Source organism: Micropterus dolomieu, linkage group LG01 (genome assembly GCF_021292245.1).
Source record: "Micropterus dolomieu isolate WLL.071019.BEF.003 ecotype Adirondacks linkage group LG01, ASM2129224v1, whole genome shotgun sequence".
Classification (NCBI taxonomy): Eukaryota; Metazoa; Chordata; class Actinopteri; order Centrarchiformes; family Centrarchidae; genus Micropterus; species Micropterus dolomieu.
In genome coordinates, this window is record NC_060150.1 from 47,218,247 (window position 1) to 47,227,971 (window position 9,725).

A 9,725-nucleotide genomic window follows, 5' to 3' on the forward strand; every position below is an offset into this window, starting at 1 on the left:
GTGATGCTTTAACATATGTCCAGAGGGGTCATGACTTTAAGTGGTTCACCACATGTACCTTGGACATGGGTGTCTTTCTATAGATCCCCTAGGGAACACTGAAAGACACTATGTTCCTTTGATGAGATAGTACTCGGACCCTGAGACTAAGATAAAAGATGCATGAGCTGTTACACTGCAGCTCACTCGGATGATACTCTCTGATGTGTATGTGTCCCTGTGAGTTCCTTCTGCAGAAGACATGAATAAAATTCACAGAAAGACAAGTGTTTGCCTGAGCTGTTTATTCAAACACACTTTTCCCACCACACTCCTCTTCTCAACAGTCTGTGGCACTTTCATACAGGAAGGATGCAGGAAGTAACGCTCACTGAACCTGGAGCTTCTTTTCACCTCTACTGGGTCCTAAAGTCCTTGGTGTTTCCCCTTACAACCTGAACCCCTACCCATCATCTCCACAACGCCCAACCAAACCTGTATCCCCAGGTACTACCGAGAGCAGACTGGGAAGAAGATTTAATTCCACTCAAGAACTGGTCAAGACTCAAGTGAGCTGCTGGAAGGGGAAGAAGTTTAGTCTTTGGAAATTATTTGGTTTTGTTCTTAAAGTTTATTTTAAAATGTTTAAAGGTGTTTCTTAAAAAACCTGTTTTATACACAGTTTCTAATACTGGGCAGCAGGATGTGAAGAGGCATCTGAAACACCTGGAGCTGAGCCCTAAAAAGAGAGAAGTGCCACAGAAATTTCATACATGTAGGTGAAACGTGCCTCAGGGGCTGCTCCGTTGAAGGCCACTTCCTTGTGCCAGCAGGTGGTGCTATGATTATGGGTGAATGTTGTCTTGTACATGTGTTCAGGATGGGACTCTTATTAAACTTGTAACTTTCGGTACTGATCTGTGCCTGTACGGTCAAGTTATGACAACTTCCTGTGTCATGGCGAAGAGTTTAAATTTTGTAGTGTCCGAACAATAATGCTGCGATGATGTGTTGAGAAGAAACCCGCTTGACACTGTTCTTGATCATAAAAGTTTATTACATCAAGGAGTTCAGCATCAATTACAAGCTCTGCAGCAGCTTGGAGAGTGACCCAGTCCGATGACCACTCTGTCACTCTGTACATCAAACACAGCTTATATAGGACATGTTTAGGTATCTGCTAAATACCATATAAGGGTCTGAGTCTGCAAACTAAGGCTCCAGTCCATATAAGGGCACAGTGCTGTAGGATAAGTGTAAACATCTCTTAGACACCATAGAAGGGTTCAGTACTATTCTGAGGTAACATAACACGGGGTCAGAGGTCAAATTCTATAGACGGGTTCACTTCCTACATCACCATCAATTACTACTCCCCCCTTAAGAGGTCACTGACCCTCTGTCCAGCTGCTAGAGTCAAATGCACATATGTTATACACCACAATTTGCCACCGCGCCACTGCCACACCGATAGCTACAAAGTCACGAGTTTTACAACATGGCTTCATCAATGTGTTATGGGTTTTCTGGGACAGTTTTAAAGTTGATATGGCCAACCTGCTAGGAGGAGTCCATCATAGCGTAAAACGTGTAATTTCCTGTTCCTGTAGTTTCCTGCGCTATGACATTGTGTGTTTGTTGGCATATGGATGTGTTCAGGGTGGGACTTTCATCCTACATTTAACGTTTGGTGCAGATCTGAGCATGCACACTGAAGTTATAACAAGTTCCTGTTTCACGGCGAATCATCAATTTTGGATGCCACGCAATGGACACGGCCATTGACGAAAACTCACAGAAAGCACAACTTTTCATCGTGAATGCCATTAGAAGGCATAGCAGAAATTTTCAGTTTCAATAGGGACCTCACACGGTTCGTGATCGGAACCTAAAAATCCATTTAAATAAGTATTGATATTCAGTCATGTTGTCATAAACAGAAGTAATCTGCAGAGGCACCTTGGGTTCAGAACATCTGACTGATATAAAGTCCAGGTCCAGGTTGAGGAGGTGGCTGAGTGTGGAGCAGAAGGAGTGGAGGAGACTGTGTAGAAGGACAGAGCAGCAGCAGAGCAGTCCAGATCCACTGATGATACTCTGTCACATCCAGAGGAACACACAGGGATGATGGTGGACTTGACTTTGTGTCTGACAGTGGAGCTGATCTCAGAGCAGTTCAGACTGCAGCACTGTTGGGATTCCTCTGTCAGTCACTGCTGGATGAAGCTCTCCTCTCCACTCTACCTCCCAGTAACGTGGCCCAGTCAGAGCCTCTCCACACACAAGCTGATGCTGCTGCTTCAACCTCTCTGGATCATCAGGACTCTCAGTCCCACCACCTTTCTGATCCCTCACAGTCTTAATAAGGCCACTCCCATCTGAAGAGAGAAGAAGACAGACAGCAGAAGTCATAAATCAGAGTTTACAGAGACGGACTTTGACCAGACAAACAGAGGCGTTCCAATTTCAACAGAAGCAAGGAATGAGCATCAATTCTATGCGAAATGCTTTATGTAAACCAACAAATACACCTACAGTGTGTTTCTACTCAATCAACAGCTGCTGCTAAATTTTCCACAAATTCAGTCACTGCTAAAGATGTTGATCGATTGCTTCTAAACCCATATTGATGGTCACTCAATAAATCATATTTCTCAATAAAGTCAGTAAGTATTTTAGAATATGGAGGTAGCAAAGACACAGGTCTATAATTTGATACAATATGTTTGTCACCATTTTTATAGATTGGAAGCACCTTAACCGTTTTCATTTTATTAGGAGAAACTCTGTTTGAAAGGATTTATTACATTTATATGTCAATTGCTCAAGAACACAATCTATCACTTCCATTATAAGTGAGATGTAATAAAGTTTCAAGCTCACGGAAAAAACTGATCAAGTCACAACAGTTAACTGGTGATTTATTGCAGCTTCCAACACGCAGTTATCACTGTGTTACATCTCGGCTACCAGGCTAAAGCCCCCACCTAGGTCGCCCCTTAGTGGTCCTGTAACTGCCTGACTGCAAATAACATTCATATAGCGTTGCCATCAGTACATTTTTTGTTAAACTTTCTAACCACTTACTCACTCTCACAAATTCCACCAAGGAACATTCAATTATTGTTATCAAATGCCAAATTAATATTTTTCTCTTCATCTCTTGGAATGTTAATTTTCTTTGCAAAGTTTGGCCCTACATTTACAAAGAAATTTATCCGTTGTACTGTCCTTTTTAACAAAATATGTAGAAATATCCTTTTAGAATTTTGTCTAGATTCTATCAACAGACAATGTCGGTCATTTAATGTCAAGAATATTTCTAAAAACGCACAATATGATTCTCTAGGTAAACTTCCTGCCAGTCATGATTTACAAGTTCTTCCTTAAGCCTACTTCACACTACACGATTTGCTGGTCGGTGAGCTCGGCAACCGTCAGGCTGTGATTGGGGGTAAATCAGTGATCGATCGGCGGTCGCCTGTGAACTACGACACATCCCCGACACATTTCTGACATATCGCTGACGCCATCTAGCATGCCATATATCTGGAGGAGTCAGCCGACTTGACATTGTGTAGTGTGTGACCCACAGTCACTGATCAGTCATGTAGTGAGAACGCCACAGCGACTTCAAGACTCCCGTTACAAGACGACAAGTTGTGTAGTCTGAACAGCACAGCTATCAGCCGCTGCTGAAAGTCGTGTAGTCTGCACGAGCCTTTAAGGGCCATAATTGCCTCTGGAGATTTTTTTCTAAATAATAAGTCTTCCTATTTGCTCTGGATTTTAACTTATCGTTTATTTTGTTTATAAAAATATTATTTTATTAATAATATTAATATGTTGCACTATCCTTTGTTCTTCTACTAGGTTTTACAATTAACAGATAGAAACAAAAGCTAAACATACAGTAATATTATCAAATTCTGTAGTTTGGTATGATCATTTCAGCAAATATATATTAAAGTCACCACAAACCATAATCACCTTTTTATTCTGTTTTTCCTGTTATTAAAAAATCTTATTAAAATGAGAAATACATGACACAGGAGTTCTAAAAATGCAACTGATTAATATAACTGATTTAAATCCTTCAACCTTAATTTCAATTGTTACACATTTCATCAAATTATCAATAGCGGTTGTCATGTCACCAATAATATTACAGTGAAGAGCAAACAGGGCAATACCCCCTCAAATTTAATTGACCCTGTTTACCTGAACATTTCATAGCCCTGTAATCCATCCTGCAGTTCATTATCATCTCTCAGCCATCAAATTGCTATTACACTAAATTTTAACTTAAACCTTTGAGTAATTTTTAATTTTGGAAAAGTTACAGTAGACTCCAACTCCTACTATTAAAGTGAATCGCTGAAAACCCCTCCATTTTCATGTTGGAAAAAAAAAAACTTATCTTCAGAATAAAGTTCACAATTTATGTTGATGTTCTGGTAGATTTGGATCTCTGGGTCAATGTCATTTTCTAATTCATAAAGATTGTGATCTGAAAAGTCAATTAAAATCTTTTGGACAGAATTGAGAAATACTTCGACATCTCTGGCCAGTTGCTTAAGTGGCTGAGATCTTATCTTTCAGAAAGATCTGAATGTGTATTTTTATAATAACATATTTTCCAACCCTTCACCACTTCAGCACGGGATTCCACAGGGTTCAGTCCTTGGTCCACCGCTGTTTTCGTTATTCTTAGCACCATTGGGTCAGATCATTCGTTCTTTTGGGATTGCATTTCATTGCTATGCTGATGATATGTATATATATAATATAACTATATAAATGAATATATTTGCCAGTTGTTGCAGGAAATGCATCCGATTCGGTTAAGTTATTGACTTGCTTGGCTGCTGTGAGGAGCTGGTTATCAGCTAATTTCTTGCTACTAAACTGCAAAAACTGAGATGATAGCTATTGGACCAGCTAGATTAGGTCATTTGTATGTCAATTTTTCTCTATCCATTGATGATTCAGTCATTCATTGCAAGGAGAGAGTAAAGAATCTTGGGGTCGTTTTTGATCGATCACTTTCATTTCATTTGCAGAGGTGACAAAAGTAGCCTTCTTTCATCTCCAAAGAATTGCAAAGATTAGCTCAATATTGGCACTTAAAGATGCTGAGGCCTTTATTCATGCCTTTGTTACATCTAGGCTGGACTTTTGTAATGTACTGTTCTCTGGTCTGCCTAAGAAAAGTTTGCTAGGTCTGCAGATGGTCCAGAATTCTGCAGCACGTATTCTGACTGGATCATCTAAATACATGCATACAACTCCTGTGCTGGCCTCACTGTTCAGGTTAGAGCAGATTTTAAGGTTTTGTTAACGTACAAAATAGTGAATGGCCTTGCACCATTATACCTGAAGGTGATTTGTTGAGATATAGTTGATTTGATAAAGTGTTCCTAATGTATTAAACCATTAAAAGCAGCACAACTGATAGCCTACTATAGATGGCAGATTTCTGAAAAGAACCCAGGGCGCTATATCTCATACTAGATGTTGGAGCTATATTCTTATTTTTGTTTATTTTGAGTTTGAGTTAATTTATAGCCCAATTTATTTCTTTTCTTTTCTTGTTAAAGTTAATTTGGTTTATTTTGTAGTTATGCTTTACTTGCATTGTCGTTTGTTGGTCACATGGTGTTATGTTCATTTGCATAAGTAGGTCAAGGTGAGAGGTGCCGCAGGCACGAGGGCATATGGTTTTTTTACCAGCGTGAGAGAGGCAGCAGAAATGTCTGTAAGCTTGCTTATGTGTGTGAATAAACCTCCTCAAACTCAGTCTTGTTATGGACATCACTTTGCTTTGGTACCTCTGAACCTGCGTAAAGCCTAACCATGACGTAGCCTCATGTGGCCATTTGAGAAGTTTGTTATTATTTGTTTTTGTTTAAGTTTATGGACAAATAGCCACTACAATAAGCATGCAGCCTCCTTTCCTAGTCCAAGGAGTAGACTTAATAATGTGATCTGTACCTGTGGTCTCCCCAATTATCTCTGCCTCCTCCTGCATCATCCGAACAAAGCGCATGGCATATGGCATGAGACTTTATCAGCTGACCTGAGACTAATGTTTCTAATAGAAATGCCCAGAAACGCCTTCTCAAACATCTGCTGGAATCAGACCTTTGTCTTTCTGACCGACACTATTGGCATATTCTGTTTGTATAATATGACATAAACATGTTTTAATAAATGCTGCAACACAGAGAAATTCACCACATTAGCAGCAGGGACAAAAGAAACACTTGCGGTCACTGTAGCGGACAGGAACTCCTGACACGGCACAACACGATTTATTTTTATACTAAACAATTTCAGCGTGTGTTAAAGTTAATCCACACCTAGCAGCCAATGGGATCACTCCAAAGTGACCGAGTTATTTGATAGGATGACTTGCAGGGTTGTTTTAAAAAGTGAGATGTTTTCAGTAGTTGGTGTTTTTATTTAGTGCACAGCATGAGGTCAGTTGATGAGCAAGAGATATTCATGGGACATCAAGTCCCCATTTCCTTATTAAAGAAACTGTGCTAACCCTTTATTTTATGGGTCTGTGATTTCCTAATAATTTTCTGGGAAATGTTCTGTAAATAAAGTTTGTTTCTAATTATAGGGAAGATAGAGACAGTGTTGGCAACTTCCAATTAATTTATTTCACTTAGGTGCTAGTGTAACATAGGCAGTGTTTAGTCAGTGGACAACAAGTCAGCTAAACAATTTGTCTACAGGGAGCATACAATTCAACATATATGAAGTACATATATGAATAATGAATAATTACATTTGATTAAAATGGAGCAGTTCTTTCAATGAAACTTCTCAGGGAATCATTTGGGGAATCGTTAGTAAATTACAGACCCATAAAATAAAGCATTACAATGATGTTGTATCCTAACTTTTGCTCTACCGTTTAGTTTCCAATTGTCAGTTTATTATAATTTCTGTGGTTTCGAAGTAAGAATGATTTTGTAATGTTGTCTCCAGTCTGTGTGCCAGTCCCTCTTCCTTTCTGAATCTTGCTCTGTGTCTCTCAAGGACACACTAAGAGAATGTCATCCTGATGAGCACGGCTGTATGATTCTTGAGAAGAAAATTCTGGTGTTATTTAAAATATTTAAATCACATATTATGTTGCCGAGGACTGAGGTCCACTGCTTTTAAGGGTTGGTGGGTGTTGCTGGACCGTTTGTGAAAAAGTAACAAATATAGAGCAGGAAAACATGGAACAGCTGTCATGCGCAGAACCGCTAAGTAGCACATCTCGATAGCATAAATCGACAGAACACCAGCCAGCTCCGCCAATTTTGAGCTTCATACATATTACTGGACGAAGCCACCCAGCTGATTTGACTGGAGAGCAGTGAAGCCAGTTTTGGACCAATAAAATACTACTACAGGGCCACTTCCTGTTAGCACCAGCGTCTACTGCGCATGATCGCGCAGCATAACCGCGGTTTAATGACGTAGAACTGCAGAAACACCGTAATTCTGGTAGCTGTAGAAATGCGCCAACAAAACGTTTCATGGCTCAGTGTGTTTGACTCGGATCATCACTGTTTAATCAGCCCACCTACAAGGTTCACCTGTCAAACACCAAAGCAGATGATTGCTCTGATAGTTTTTTTTGTTTTTTTTTTGATTGCCGAGAGTTTATAATCTAAGCAATACGGTTACACCTCTCACAGGGTTTTGACATCATTTTTGGGCCTACATGCATCCCTCCATGCAGGCTTTGATCGGCTTCACTGTCCCTTCTCTGGCTTACCCCCTTGCTTCAAAACGGCTCTGCAGAAACCAACGGGTGACGTCACGAACGCTACGTCCATTTTCATATACAGTCTATGCCACAAATCACGTGAGGCGCAAGCTTGCAACTGTGTGGGCGTATCTCTGCAAAGTGTGTGTTGTAAACTCAGCTCTGAAAAAAGATAGTCTGCAATAGGAGTGCAAATGTAATAAAGTTTCGCCCTTTTGAATCTCAATTTTCAGATCATCATTTACAAGGTTTCAAACCTGGAAAACAAACTAATGCACTGGGAGAACAAAATTGTTTGTGCAACATCGTAAAAAAATGTGCTGAAGAAGGAAAACTCAAAAACAACTATGTTTGCAGGCTTGCAAATCTTAGTTTTCGAACTTGCAAAACTATGTTTTGTAAGATTTTGAGTTTTCAAAATTTTGAATCATGGCGGGATATTAATCCCATACAGACACAGACTGCACAAGATTAAAAGAGTCAATGAGGTGTAAAAAGTCTTTTGCCAGTGGGTTTTCAGGACAACACACATGAACATTAAAATCCCCAACAATGAGGACACGATCGTATTTACAGACAAGTCATTTACAAAGTCCTTATTGTATTTGGGAGGCCGGTAGACCACTGCACACAACACTGTGTGATATAAGCTCAGCTCAAAGCTGGTGACCGAGGATGATGGCGACAATTACATTTCTAGACATTCTTATAACAGCTGCTATATGCCTCCTCCTCTGCCCGACGTAACAGCGACAGTCATGCGGTAAGAGTTCAGAAAAGGCACTGGACTCACCAACACTCAGCCATGTCTCAGTCACACAGAGAAGAAGAAATCCTCAAGGTTCAAAGTTTTGTTTGCTAGCAATCTAGCGTTTATCAGGCCAATCCTGACAGGAACAGGCGGTTCTGCAGCGCTGATTTTCTGAGGAACCCGACACAGAGGCCGCAGGTTCCGCAGATTTTCCCCGCGCCAGCGGGGGCGAGGAGAGCAGGGGCCGCATGGCTGGAACACCTCATCTAGGCCGACAGCAGGTACCTACCAGGCGTCGACAGGGTCCAGCAATCGCCGAGGAATGAGGAGCCGAGGCACCGCTTGGTACTCAGCCCAGGAAGAAAACGCTAAACAGGCTTTCAACCTCACCAGCTGACCGCTGCGTTTTCCCCGGCGGCGGTAGCGCTTAGGCCTACGCCGCAGATGTGAAGCCTCAGAGCGGCAAAGGCAAGCAGGTATTCCCGATAGGAGCGGGGGCAAAGTTTTATATCCGCCATGATCAAACCTTACTAGATCTTTGGCAGAGAAACGAAGATCCAGTAGTGTTTGGCGATCTTACACCAATATTGAATCAACGTTTTGAACAGCAATTCATAGTTTTCAGTCACGTGACATGCACAGTGACCTGGAGGGCAAAACAACGGACCAACATAGCGGCTCACACCGCGACTCCCCCGTAGAGACGCAGCAGTCAAATTTTATTTGCATCACCTTTCAACTTAACAAAAAGAAAGATATGAACACAAACTGCAAGTGTTGTTCATATCTGATCCATACAACGTTACAGCATCCGCTGCCGTATTTCTACTGCCAGCTTCCGGCCACCGCTCGGACTGCGGAAATGTTTACTTTTACCTTCCGGGGAATCCCTCACCTAACATAGCTCAGGCTTGTCTTCTCGATTAGTAAAAGCACAAACAAGCATCCAGCATTTTGGCAACGCAAAAAGTAAAGCTGATGATACACAGAGCAACTTATAGAGCAATCGTGCAGGGCAACGTTGCTCAAATAGTTGCCCCGTGTATCATCAGCTTAACAGTGTATCACTTGCATTTTGGTTGGCAGGCAACGGAAATTCTTTTTGCCATTCAAGGGAGCGTTTTCATTGGAGTGTGATGTCACGTGAAAACTATGAATCGACACGAACAGCACGAACACACACAGCACTGACAGAGAGAAATCTCATCTCATCGTCATATA